Here is a 12,988-nt window from a genome sequence, read left to right as displayed (position 1 = left end):
CAATATTAAAATAAAGATAAAAAAAATCAATACCAGTTTTGTTAGCGTGATCCTTTGGCCCCTCGGTGCTAACAAAACGGATTTAATCTTATAATTTTTCATTTAAATATTTGCGAAAAGTTGTCTATAATACGATGCGATAAATGACTATTATGTCTAATAGACGACAGAAACTATTGTTATCGTTACAATGTTTTGTCAAAATAAAATTTCTTTAATTAAAAATTCCAAAATAAATTTCTGTTGTTTTCTAGGGAACCCCTTTTATTTTGCCTAAGTTTCATTTATAAAGTCAAAAGTTGGGTTTTCTAAGACAAAGGGAAGATAAATTGAACATCATTGGGTTGATAAATGAGCTAGTAACTGTAAGAGAAAGATAGTGAATTTTAGAATGGAATATTAAGACAGAAGTAATCTACAGAAAGAGAGGGGACAATGGGCTCTTTATTGAACTAGTACCCAAAGTTTTATATTAATGTTTTCTTATTCGTTTGCTTAACAACTTTGGGGACTTTTAAATTTTGATTATTTGGATCATTAAGTTAAGTGTCCAAACTGTTCTCCCACTCATTAATGTACAGAAGGGGTAAATTTGTGTTTTAACATTGGGGACGTACATTGTCTTATCCCTTTAGATCCCTGATATTAAACAGTAGTTATTTACTTTTTTGTAGCGAATCTGCTCTATAATACACATTGTCTGTCCGTACAGACATTTTACAGACAATTTTCCACAAATACTAAAATAAAAATTATAAAATTAATACCATTTTTTTTATCCTGGGCCTTCGACCTCTCGTAACTTTTCATTTTAATATTCACGGAAAGCTGTCTATTATACGATGTGATAAAAAAAAACTATTATTTCTTTAAGAGAACATTTTGGTAAATTATGATTTTTTAATTATAGAAACATACAGTACAAAACAAAAGTAATTAAAAAGAGTAATAAAGATAAAACTTTAAAAATAGATAGATAGATAGACTGATAGACAGACAGAAAGACAGACAGAAAGACAGACAGAAAGACAGACAGAAAGACAGACAGAAAGACAGACAGAAATACAGACAGAAAGACAGACAGAAAGACAGACTGACAGAAAAACAGACATACAGAAAGACAGACAGACATACATACAGACAGATAGACAAAGAGACAAAAGACAGATAGACAGACAGACAGACAGATAGAAAGGTAGATAAAAAGATGAATAGTAGATAGATAGATACTTACTTTCCCAGGTGTGTTTAATGAAAAAAAATAGCAATAGCAGTAGTATTCATTTAAAGATGTTTATTCATTATCGCATTTTAACACAGCAAATATATATATTATACAATAGCAAAAAAGTGTGTTTAATAATGATAGCGAAGCAAAGAGAATATTGCATTTGTAATATGTGAATTTTTACAAGAGTAATTGTGTCCATAAGCGGCGTAGTAGCTACAAGTTTTAACTATTTTGAAATCGTTTAAATTGCTGAAGTTATTTCCCAGTAATTAAGTGATAAATAAGCTTAATTTATCCTCAATTGTCGCACCCCTGTATTCCTGTGTTTTGTCACGTTGGGGAAGGGGAAGTACCCAAAGTTTTATAATAACATTATCATATTCGTTGGCTTAATGACTTTGGTTACTTTTATTGAATTTGATTTATGTGTTTACTAGCAGCGGCTTCGCCCCTAGAGGCATCTAGGGGCAGTTCGGTTGGTGGGGGAGGGAAATCGAACCCTTCCCCCTTTTCAATTATAGTTTTTAAAGAAAAGGCGAAAAAAATGTTTTCGGAGGTTTTATTATTTTCTAGAGGTGATTTCTCTTGGGATGGTAGTGGTATAAAATATAAACCTTACCAGGACCTATGAGAAGCTACCATGTAAAGGAGCACCATATCGGTTAAGCGAGGTCCTTCGGTTCAGTACACACGCAAAGAAACACACATAACCTGTTACCTGTTTAGTATTTAACCACTAATTTAATCTACAGAAGAGGTAATTTTGTGTATCATCATTGTTTATGTATATCAGTTTAACTGCCATTGTCTTATCCCTTTAGATCCCTGGTTTAATCAGGTGTTGAGTATATAAAGTAAAGTAAATTTTTGTTTTATCAATGGTGATGTACATCAATTTATCGGCCATTGTCTTATCCCTTTAGGGCCCTGTGTTTTATCAGGTGTTGAGTAAACTAAAGTAATTGTCTGAGTCTGACCTTTGCTCAGGAAAACAGGGATAGAGCAATGGGTTAAAATTATTGTTACTGCCAATTTATTTGCAAATTCAATTTTTGCTTTCTGAAAAAAGACTATTATCAAAATTTCTCTTAGTTAGTTTATATTAATGTTTCATAGTTTTAAAAAACTTTAAGTTGGACGTATTTTTTTATTTATACTTGTGTAAGAGTTCTTAAGATAGAAAATTACCTTTCTATAATCAAAAGTTATTGGTGGAGTAATTTAGACACTGGTAGTTTAAACTACCCAATCTTATCAATATTTAAAATCCAAGGAAAACAAGAAAGTTATGAAACTTTTGTGTACCTGTGTAATTTACAGTCCAATATTCCCTTCCTCCCTGTTAAAACTAAAGGTTAAGTAGCTCTTCACCTATATTTTATAATTAAATCAAGTTATCAACAAGTAACATTTTATACAAATTAGTTAAGCATTTTTAATAGCCCTAACCACTACGTTAGAGCTGGGGAGTTAAAGAAAATAGCATAAAACCATCACAAGTCCAACCCATTAAAACCAGCTATTCCCGAGATCTTTAGCTTTATACAAAAAAAAACTTTACATCTATGTACTAGAGGATGGGTGGGAGGGTGATTCAGGGTCTGATTTTATACAGTAAATATTTAGTTTTTAAATATTTAGCAGGTTTTGTTACATAAAATGTACAAATTTTTATTTATTTGTACTAAATATCAAATTATCTTATTAAATATACTTAAGAATGTTAAAAGTCAAGAATTTGCTCATATTTCTGAATAATATTTTGTTCGAAAAAACACAGTCGTGTTTTTCAACTGTTAAGCTTCGCTTTTATGGATGTTGTCATCCTTGTTTTTACATACAAGATAACACATCAAATTAGGACCATTTACAAGCCATAGAAAAACATAACACATAATATTAAAGATTGTACAATGAATGTAGAATATACGTGGATGTTATGTCAAAGGAAAAATTAAGCTTGCTTAACATGGAACTCATTTATTGGTCAGTTAGTTCATCCAGTTGGAGTGTAGGGTTTGGGTTAAGGGAGTGAAAGGCGGAAATCTTTATTTTAGCCCGCTGCTTGTTTCACTTTATTAAAGAACATGAAAATCTGGTGTAATATCCAAGTAATGATATATCCATTATGGTAAAACACATCCTTTTAATATTCTTATAAAAACTGGAGTAGCAACCAGGAAGGGAGGGGACATCGGACTGTAAATTATACTGGTACCCAAAGTTTTCGTTGGCTTAAAACTTAAGTAACTTTCATTGTATCATGATTGAATGATTGGTAACAATAGTGTCAGTACTTTTTAACCATTAATCTTGGTAATTATGCTGACCATCATTGGGGATGTATATCAATTTACCGTCAATTATCTTATCCCTAAAGATACCTAGTAGTTATAGAGTTGCTACGCTTATAAACATGTTGGATTACTAATTAACTGGCTAATTTTGTTTTATCATCATTGGGGCTGTACACCAATATATCTGCTAGTTATAGAGTTGCTACGCTTATACGCAAGTGGGTTTATTGATTAACTGGCTAATTTTGTTTTTCATCATTGGGGCTGTACACCAATATATTTGCTAGTTATAGAGTTGCTACGCTTATACGCATGTGGGAGTATTGATTAACTGGCTATTTTTGTTTATCATCATTGGGGCTGTACACCAATATATCTGCTAGTTATAGAGTTGCTACGCTTATATGCATGTGGGAGTATTGATTAACTGGATAATTTTGATTATCATAAATGGGGTTGTACACCAATATATCTGCTAGTTATAGAGTAGCTACACTTATACGCATGTGGGAGTATTAATTAAATGGATAATTTTGTTTATCATCATTGGGGCTGTACACTAAGAGATATAAGTTTTCCGGAATTTTGATGTAGGGAGTAGATTTGAAATCTGCATCAAATTTTAAGGATTTTTTTTATAAAATTAGTTTTTTGTAAAATTCTTTATCTAAAAGCGAAAATATGTGGTAATACGACACCCAGACGGACAGGCCGTTTACAGAGTTGCTTCGCTGTGACTTATGATAACAAACCCCCCGCACTAATCCTATTATATCACCATCCATCTCATGACCGCTGTTGACCCCGCACCCAGCGGTCAAACTAGCCTGCCTAAATGTGGGGAGGGGACTCAAACATGCAACTATCACGAGTCCCTCACGCGCTTATATAATCGGGAGGCGTTGCCTCCCCTTTTACCACCGCTGCCCCCACAGCCTGTCTACCGTCGGGCGCTAAGCCCTAGCGCCCCACACCCCCTTCAAACCTAACCATTGTCATATTTTGTTGGGTCGATGACAAATTAATGCCACGCTGTATCATGGGATGGGGGCGTGATTGAAATGTGTAGTATACTCCTTTGATTAAACTCAATTTACGGGTTTTTATATAATTGCAACGTAGTTATAAGACTTTTGGTAGCAATAAATTGAGACGTTTGGTATCCCTCTAACTGAACCGATTTTTGATTAGTCAACGGTCTAAATTTGTCTCGGCCAGGATATGATTAAAAGCCTAAATCGGCCAAGGAATAGCCGAGTACAATATTTTTAAACTTAAAAAATTAAAAATAAAGAGCTAAATGATTTATTGCGTCTTTCTCTTTTTATCGACAGACGCACTTGGATATATTATTTTCATAATTAATTATATGTATTTCCCATGTTAACGTCACCTTATGTGTAAATTTGGTGAGCTACATTATTGAATAGCGTTGTTAAGTTAGGATGGAAGAATTTTGTAATGAAAGCAAAAGTGGGGTAGAGGATAAGGGATGGGGTAAAACGGGTTATCATAATGTTTTATTTTCTTGACTTTAAGTTAAACTCTATCATTTTGTTGTATATATATAGTAAACATAACTTGTAAATATTATTCAGTTTAAATATATAATTTCTGTATGATTGAATCCTGCTTGTTTGTTTGGTAGAATATTTAAAGGCTAGGGCTCGTTGAATCCGAACTCGTTACCCCGTGGGCCGAGAACGCTCGGCTTACCAGAAATACATTTTAAGTTAATTAATTTTGACCAATAGGATAGGTGGATTTTAAACTACCTGCGTTCTAATTGGTTGAATGATGTACGACATCCAATCAGAGCGCAGATTTTTTAAATCCACCAATCACAGATGCCAAAATTAATTAACTTAATTTGTATTTCCGCTTTTAGATAAAGAATTATACAAAAAACGAATTTTATAAAAAATCCTTAAAATTTGATGCAGATTTCAAATCTACTCCCTACATTACAATTCCGGAAAACTTATATCTCTTACTGTACACCAAAATATATGCTAGTTATAGAGTTGCTACACTTATACGCATGTGGGAGTTTTGATTAACTGGCTAATTTTGTTTATCATTATTTGGGTTGTACAATGTACACCAATATATCTGCTAGTTATAGAGTTGCTACGCTTATACGCATGTGGGAGTATTGATTAACTGGATAATTTTGTTTATCATCATTGGGGTTGTACACCAATATATCTGCTAGTTATAGAGTTGCTACAATTATACGCATGTGGGAGTATTGATTAACTGGCTAATTTTGTTTATCATCATTGGGGCTGTACAGTACACCAATATATCTGCTAGTTTTAGAGTTGCTACACTTATACGCATGTGGGAGTATTGATTAACTGGCTAATTGCTTTAGCCCAAGTGATAATCAGAAAACAGCGTTTTTACAAAATTGCAGATTTTTATAAAAAAAATTAATAATAAAAGATTTTGTATTCTACTGTGATGTTTAATTTGGGAAACTCTTTTAATGTCAATTTTGGATTTTAAAAAGCTGCGTGATTAAGTAATTAATTTTGTCTTAAAATATGTTTAATCTATAATATAAAGTAGAACGATGTCTGTCTGTTTGCTTGTTTGTTTGTACCGAAGGATCTCGCTAACCGCTGAACCGAAAATAAAATTAAAATAAAAAAAATAAACCGTTTTTTGGGAATAGTCTCTTTCGTAACATCGCCCCATAAGTGGCGATTCGTCGTATTTTTTAAATGGCTTTTTATAGGTTATTTTTTTAGGTTATTGGTTTTATTTTGGGTTAGGTGATTGCCCCACAGGGTTAGGTAATTGGCCCCGCAGGGTTAGAGCCCCCCGCAGGGGCTAGAAATAGGAGAAAAGCTACTGTGAAAAATACGAAGAATCGCCCCATAAGGTGCGATGTTACGAAAGGGACTATACTTGACTAGGGGCGAAGGCGCTAGTAATTTTATATATTGGCTAATTTTTTGCGTGTGTGATTTTGTGAACACTAAAAAATTAAGAAAAAAACAATGAATATATTTTATGGTTGGATTAAAGATAAGCAAACTAATAATGGATATATTATTAATTGGATCCTTCACCAGATTTTCATGTTTTCTGATAAAGTGAAACTTACAGCAGGCTAAAATAACGATTCCCCCCTTCCACCCATTTACCCCCTCCCCTCCCTTCTTAATGGATGAAATAAATAAATGAGTTCCAAGTTAGCAAGCTAAATTGACCAAATTTTTCCACTCTCATAATATCCATGTATATTCTGCATCCATTGAACTAATAAGATAATAAAAAACAACTTTTTTGGTTCTTTTGTCTTTTAAAAGTTCACCCTTTATATGTTTGATTTTAAAGCAAAGCTTTTCAATAAATGGACATCTTATATCTTTATTATTTCTGGGGAGTATATGTATATTGGTATCCAAAGTTTTATATTCACATTTTCTCATTCGTTGGCTTTAGAACTTTGGATTCTTAAATAGCTCTGGTAAATACTGCTTGTGTCCAATCCTTTCCATTAACAATTTTAATTAAAATAATGGGTAATTTTGTCCATCATCATTTTGTAACTTAATTTATTTTCCATTGTCGTATTCCTGAATATTTTTTATTATATGTATAAACACATTTAATTTTTTAACTATTTATTGGTGGAATATATATGTTTCTCTATAAAAATAGATCATCAGTTCCAATTAAGATGTATAAAATAAGAGTTAAAAAGATATATGTCCATGCATTTTGAATCCTTTTTTAAAGACTAAATGAGAAAGAAGTGTTAGAAAATTGTGCCCCCTGCGAGGTTTTTTACTGCCTATATCCTCTTGGGGTTGGGGGGGGGGGGGGAATTAGCATCTTTATATAGAAAGGGGGAGGTGTTTAAAGGGAATCTTTAAATAGACAAAAATAGGTCATATTTATCATTTGCAGTTTTACAAATTAATACATATTATATAAAAAAATACTGCTTTGAATATGTTTCACGTCATGCACTTTGAAAGGAGGAACTTTTCTCTGTGTGGACACTTGCTGAAGATTTCATTTCTGGTGTTTAAAGTTTGTATGTTAGATTTGAAAGCTTTCATTATTTCGAAGCTTTCTGTCAAGCAAAGATTGCATTTTTTGGAATTTTGATTGTAAGGGTTTGCTAGTTTTTCAATTGACCATTCAATTTTATAGTTTGTGTTTTTCTGTCTTTGTGTTTTGATGAAATCAGATAGCTTTGTGCAAGCTGTGTCTCGTGCGAAAGAGGTTTTGTGCCTAATATATCTTTGCTTGAAAGTTGCAGAGGTTAGGCCAATATATTGATGTTGGCTCTGGTCTGAATCTAGTGTCACAGTGGCTTTATAGACCATGTTTGAAGTTTTGCATTTACCATCCAATGGGCATGTTTGGGGTTGTCTGAATATTTTTTAGACGTTTTTAGCCTCTCGGAGCAAAGCTTAATTCTATGCTCCTGTCCCCAAGCTGACAGTCTAAAACCATCAGAACTAAATAAAGATCTGTTTTCTATATCCTTATACTAAAGTAACAGGATGTCTGTGTGTCTGTCTGTCTGTGTGTCTGTCTGTGTGTACCGAAGGATCTCGCTAACCGCTGAACCGATCGGATTCTCCTTAACAGGGTAGCTTCTCATAAGTCCCGGGAAGGTTTTTAACTATTTTGGGGGAGGGTACCACCACCCTCCCAAGAGAAATGACAAAAAAATCGAAATTTTAAAACACGTTTAGGAGACTTCAACGTCAAATGAAGAGGTATCGTACAAAAAAATTAAAGTAGAGACTTTATCAAACAAAAACATTTAAAGTGCCACTAGAGGCCTCTAGGGGCGTAGCCGCTAGTTGTAATATAAATAAATAAAACATTTTTGTTATTATCAGTGTTTTTATATCTTCATTCGAAACCAAACCTCTCACTATATACCTAAGGTAAAAGAAAAATATTAAGAACAAGAAAGCACGGATCAGCACCCAAACTTAATGGACATATAGTGGTTTTAAGCTATTTTTTAGGTTCCTTGGAATCCCCCCCCCCCCCCCCTCCTCACACACCCCAATGAAACAGAGCATTGGGAGAACAAATTAAAATAAAACAGAAATACAGTGTGTTTTTTTTATGAGAACTTTTTTGAAAGCAATTTTACCCCACTTATAGTTATCAGAATTTAATGATTAATGGCTTATTTTCTTCGATTTTTAAGGGAAATTATGAAACAACCAAAAAAAATTACAGTTTTTGTTGAAAAAGTACAGTAAAGTTAACGACAAGAAGGAAATTTGGCAGGGAGGGAGGGTAATTTTTTGCATCATCATTGGTGATGTGCATTAGAATATCGGCCATTGTCTTATCCCTTTAGATCCCTGCAAATTGGTACTCTTGTTTAATTTGTTGGCACCTCATTTTGTGTTAACTAACTTTTTGTCATACACAGATAGACGAAAGTACACACACATACACACACACACACACACATAAACAAAACCACATAAAAAGCATTTGGATGGGGGATATATTTAAAATACAATTGGTCGAAAAATGTGAACAATCATTCAAAAATGTATTTAAAACTATTAACCCTAATCCGGAGGGGGGAGGGAGCTCCCAAAAACATCCCCTCCATTGGAATAGGGTTAAAAATAATAAGAATTAAGGAAGAGAACACTAGCTAAATTGATCTTATGTTCTACTCAATAGTTAAAAGACACCATAGGCGACATATCCGAATAGATTATAGTTTTATATGTTTTATTTTAAACTATTATTTTATTATTTAATCTATAGTTTATCCCCCCCCCCCTACAACCTTAACAAAAGAACATTTTTTTTATTGGGGGGGGAGGGGTAATTTTTATCTACAGTCTAGTCGTTTACAAAATTTAACTAGCATATATTCAATACAATAAATATACCTATTTTATAAAAATTGAATTGTTTTATAGAATTAATATCAATGCTTCTAAAATACACCAAAGAAATGTTAAAATTGAATTAAATTTAAGGGTAAAAACACAGTTTTTAAAAGCGAAGCTTTTTTATGATTAGGATTGATCCATCCGCCTGCAACGAATAGCTCTTTTAATTAACTTGGACTTGTTAGAATTGTCCTATCTAGTTCAAACTTTACTTTATGATTCCTATAACAGTTATATAAGTTTTAGAAATATTTTGCAACAAATTTAAGTACAATTTTGTTTGGACCTACAAATTAATGTCATGAAATTAAGTTATGAAACTCTATAAGTGTTAATGTTCGTTTGTACTTCCTTCTGTATTTTAGAGCTTAGCTTTTATAGACGTTGTCATTCCTTCTCTGTCAAATTATTTTAAAAATTCTATATTAGGTTAAATATTAAATTTTAAAGGGTTTAACTGTTTATAGAGAAACCATGCTAGGAAATGGAAGATAATTGTATCATATTCCCGATTTTTCTTAGCGGCTGTGCCCCTAGCAACTAAGGGCTCTATATTTGAAAAAATATCTTAAAGTCACCCCAAGACTTTAATCTAAAATTAAATGGCCTAAAACCATCTTCAAGAAATGGACGATGAATTATTGAAGTCCCAAAGGAGGGGGGGGGGGCAAATGGCTGTTTATTTCACTAGTCCTTAAAGTTTTATAATAACGTTTTCTTATTCGTTGGCTTATCAACTTTGGAGACTTTACTGAATTTTGATTGGTTGATTAATTAAGTTGAGTTTTCAAATGTATCATCATTGGGGATGTACATTAATTTATCGGCCATTGTCTTATCCCTTTAGCCCCCTGAATGATAACACTGTTAAACAGCTGTAAAGGTTAAAAGATTAACTACGTTGCAATATCAAATATTAACTTTATACAAATTTTGTTGCTTTCACACAAAGTGCCAATGGAGCACTGATAATCCCCCCCCCCCTCTTTTATTGAAGTTTTTTTTTAATGAATGGCCCCTAAACCTATACCTGAGGTGTACTAACCATGCGGGGCTACCCAATATCCTATATAACCTAACCTAATCTAACCTGACGTAAAATAACCCTTCTAATTTCAATTTGTTAAAAAAAAATAGGAGTGGCTTTCAGTGCTCAACAAGGTACTTTTTGGGAAAGGACTAGATTTTAAATATTGCAGATAGAATTTATGATAGTAAGGTCTATAGATAGATTATTGATAGATGATTAGATAGACATATAGATTTAAGTTTGGTTAGTTAGATAGTTGAATAGTCTGCTAATTTGATGGATTTATTAATGGTTAAGTGAATAAAAGGATAGACAGACAGAAAGACGTATATACATATATATCAAAGATATAAAGGGATAAGACAATGGTAGATAAATTGATGTACATCCCCAATAATGGTACACAAAATTACTTCTTTTGTTGATCATATTCAGTGGTTGAAACGTAATTGTACTCAACTTAATGAACCAACCAAAATTCACTTTAAGTACCCAAATCTTGTTAAGCCAACGAATAAGAAAACGTAATTATAAATCTTTGGGGACTAGTGTAATAAACAGCCCTTTGTCCCCTCCCTTCCTGCACTTAGATAGATAGATTAAAGGATATTGGAACAACAAAATATGCACCTACATATAATGTTAATCTCATATGCAACATAGAATATAATAATTATCCAGAAAGGGAGGGAGGGGACATTAGAGTATAAATTACACTGGTACCCAAAGTTTTATGATCTTGTTATATCTCTCGTTGGTTCTTTGTATTCTTTTAAGTTTGGATTGGTTAGTTCCAAACAAGTAGTGTCCAAACTTTTTAGCCTTTAATTAAACCTATAAGAGGGGTAATTAACATTGAGGATGTAAATAAATTTATCACCCAATGTCGTATCCCTTTAGATCCCTGTATATATCATAACTTAAACCTCTTCTACATTTTTTACCGCTTTTCTTTAAAAACAACAAATTTTTGAGCATTTACAAAAAACAAAAAAATCTTAAAATAGTAATCATCAATCCCCCCCAAATTTCAAAACAAACACACAGATAGACAGATAGACATCCTGTTACTTTATCATATGGATATTTATCCTTACATAAAAGTAACAGTACCTTTGTCTGTCTGTAACGAAGGATATTGCTAACTGCTTAACTGATATGGTTCTCCTTTACAGGGTAGCTTCTCAGAGGTCCTGGAAAGATTTATAACTATTTTGGGGAAGGGTATCACAACCCTCCCAAGAGAAATCGCAAAAAAAACTATAACAAACCACATCCAGTGGCCGAAATTTTTTTTTTGTAAATAGCTGATCTAACAAAGATTGAAAAAAAAACATTTTACGTGCTACTAGAGGCACTAGTTGTATATGTAGTACATTTAGTTATAATGATAAAACTTTTTGTGACATTTAATTTTTGGCTGTTTTAAATGGATATGTCAACACATTATTTTTTAAACGTTACACATTGATGTCAAAGATCTTCATATTAGGCGTTACGACAATTTAGCAAAAGTTTAGTACATAAAATCTGATGATTCTGATTCTGATGAGGCGCAATTCACAGACTTTCAGAGAAAGGTGGTACAATCAAACGGTAGATTGTCTACAATATTTGGGCTTTCATACTTTTTGTAGCTTTGTACTCAGTTGTTCATCAAAAAGGTTTTTTTTCTGCCAATAGCTATATTTTCTTTAAGTTCAATTTTTTTGGGGAGTAATTTGGTTCTATGGGCGATTTATCTTGGGAGGGTGGTGGTACCCCTCCCCCAAAATAATAGTTGTAAACCTCCCAGAACCTATGAGAAGCTTTCCTGCAAAGAAGAATCATATCGGCACAGCAATTAGCAAGATCCTTTGGTACAGAAAGACAGAGGCTGTTACTTTTCTAAAGAGATTAATTATGAACTTATTTGTTTTACTTTATTAATACGTTTTATGTATTTTATTCACCATCCCGCTTTTTGCTTGTCTGGTACTATAATGTTTAAAACTTTTGTTTAATTGTTTTTTCTTAAGAAGTACCATGCTGTTTGTATCTATGACTGAAATTAGTTTTTGATGATATTAATAAAAAAAAGGAGATTTTGTTGAAGTTTTTTATTAATTTACAAACCAATTAAAATTTATGTAATATAGCAAATTTTGGAAATTTAAATAAAAATAACCTGAATTTATTAAAAGAGTTTTTAATATAAGGAAATAAGAAACACAGAATTCCAAAATCGGAAAAATCCTATCCTCCTTAAATAACTAAAAACTCTGCTCTTTTCAAACAAAGGATTATCATGCTTACATTACAGTGTGCGGCAGTGAAAAGTTAATCAGAAATGATGATGTTAAAAATATTGATTAAATGTATAACTAACACATGTACGTTAGTCCCAGTTTCGATTTTCATTGAAAATATTCGAAATGTATCATTTGTGTTGTTTTTTGTAAAAAAAAATTTGTAACAATTTGGCTGTCTCATCCTGTAGTAGCACAATTTTCCAGCGCCTCTAAGAAGAAATAAGATTTCATCC

General features: G+C 32.5%; 1 protein-coding gene across 1 annotated transcript in view; it reads right to left on the bottom strand.

The window, feature by feature from the left end:
• The window catches only part of LOC145305409 (UDP-glucuronosyltransferase 2A3-like), a 148,792-nt gene that overhangs the window by 118,651 nt on the left and 17,153 nt on the right, over positions 1–12,988 (bottom strand). The window lies entirely within an intron of this gene.

The sequence above is a fragment of the Acartia tonsa genome, chromosome 14, assembly GCF_053477335.1.
Source record: "Acartia tonsa isolate MP-2025a chromosome 14, ASM5347733v1, whole genome shotgun sequence".
Taxonomy (NCBI): Eukaryota; Metazoa; Arthropoda; class Copepoda; order Calanoida; family Acartiidae; genus Acartia; species Acartia tonsa.
The sequence above is the reverse complement of the archived record's forward strand: the minus strand, read 5'-3'. Positions and strand labels throughout refer to the sequence as shown.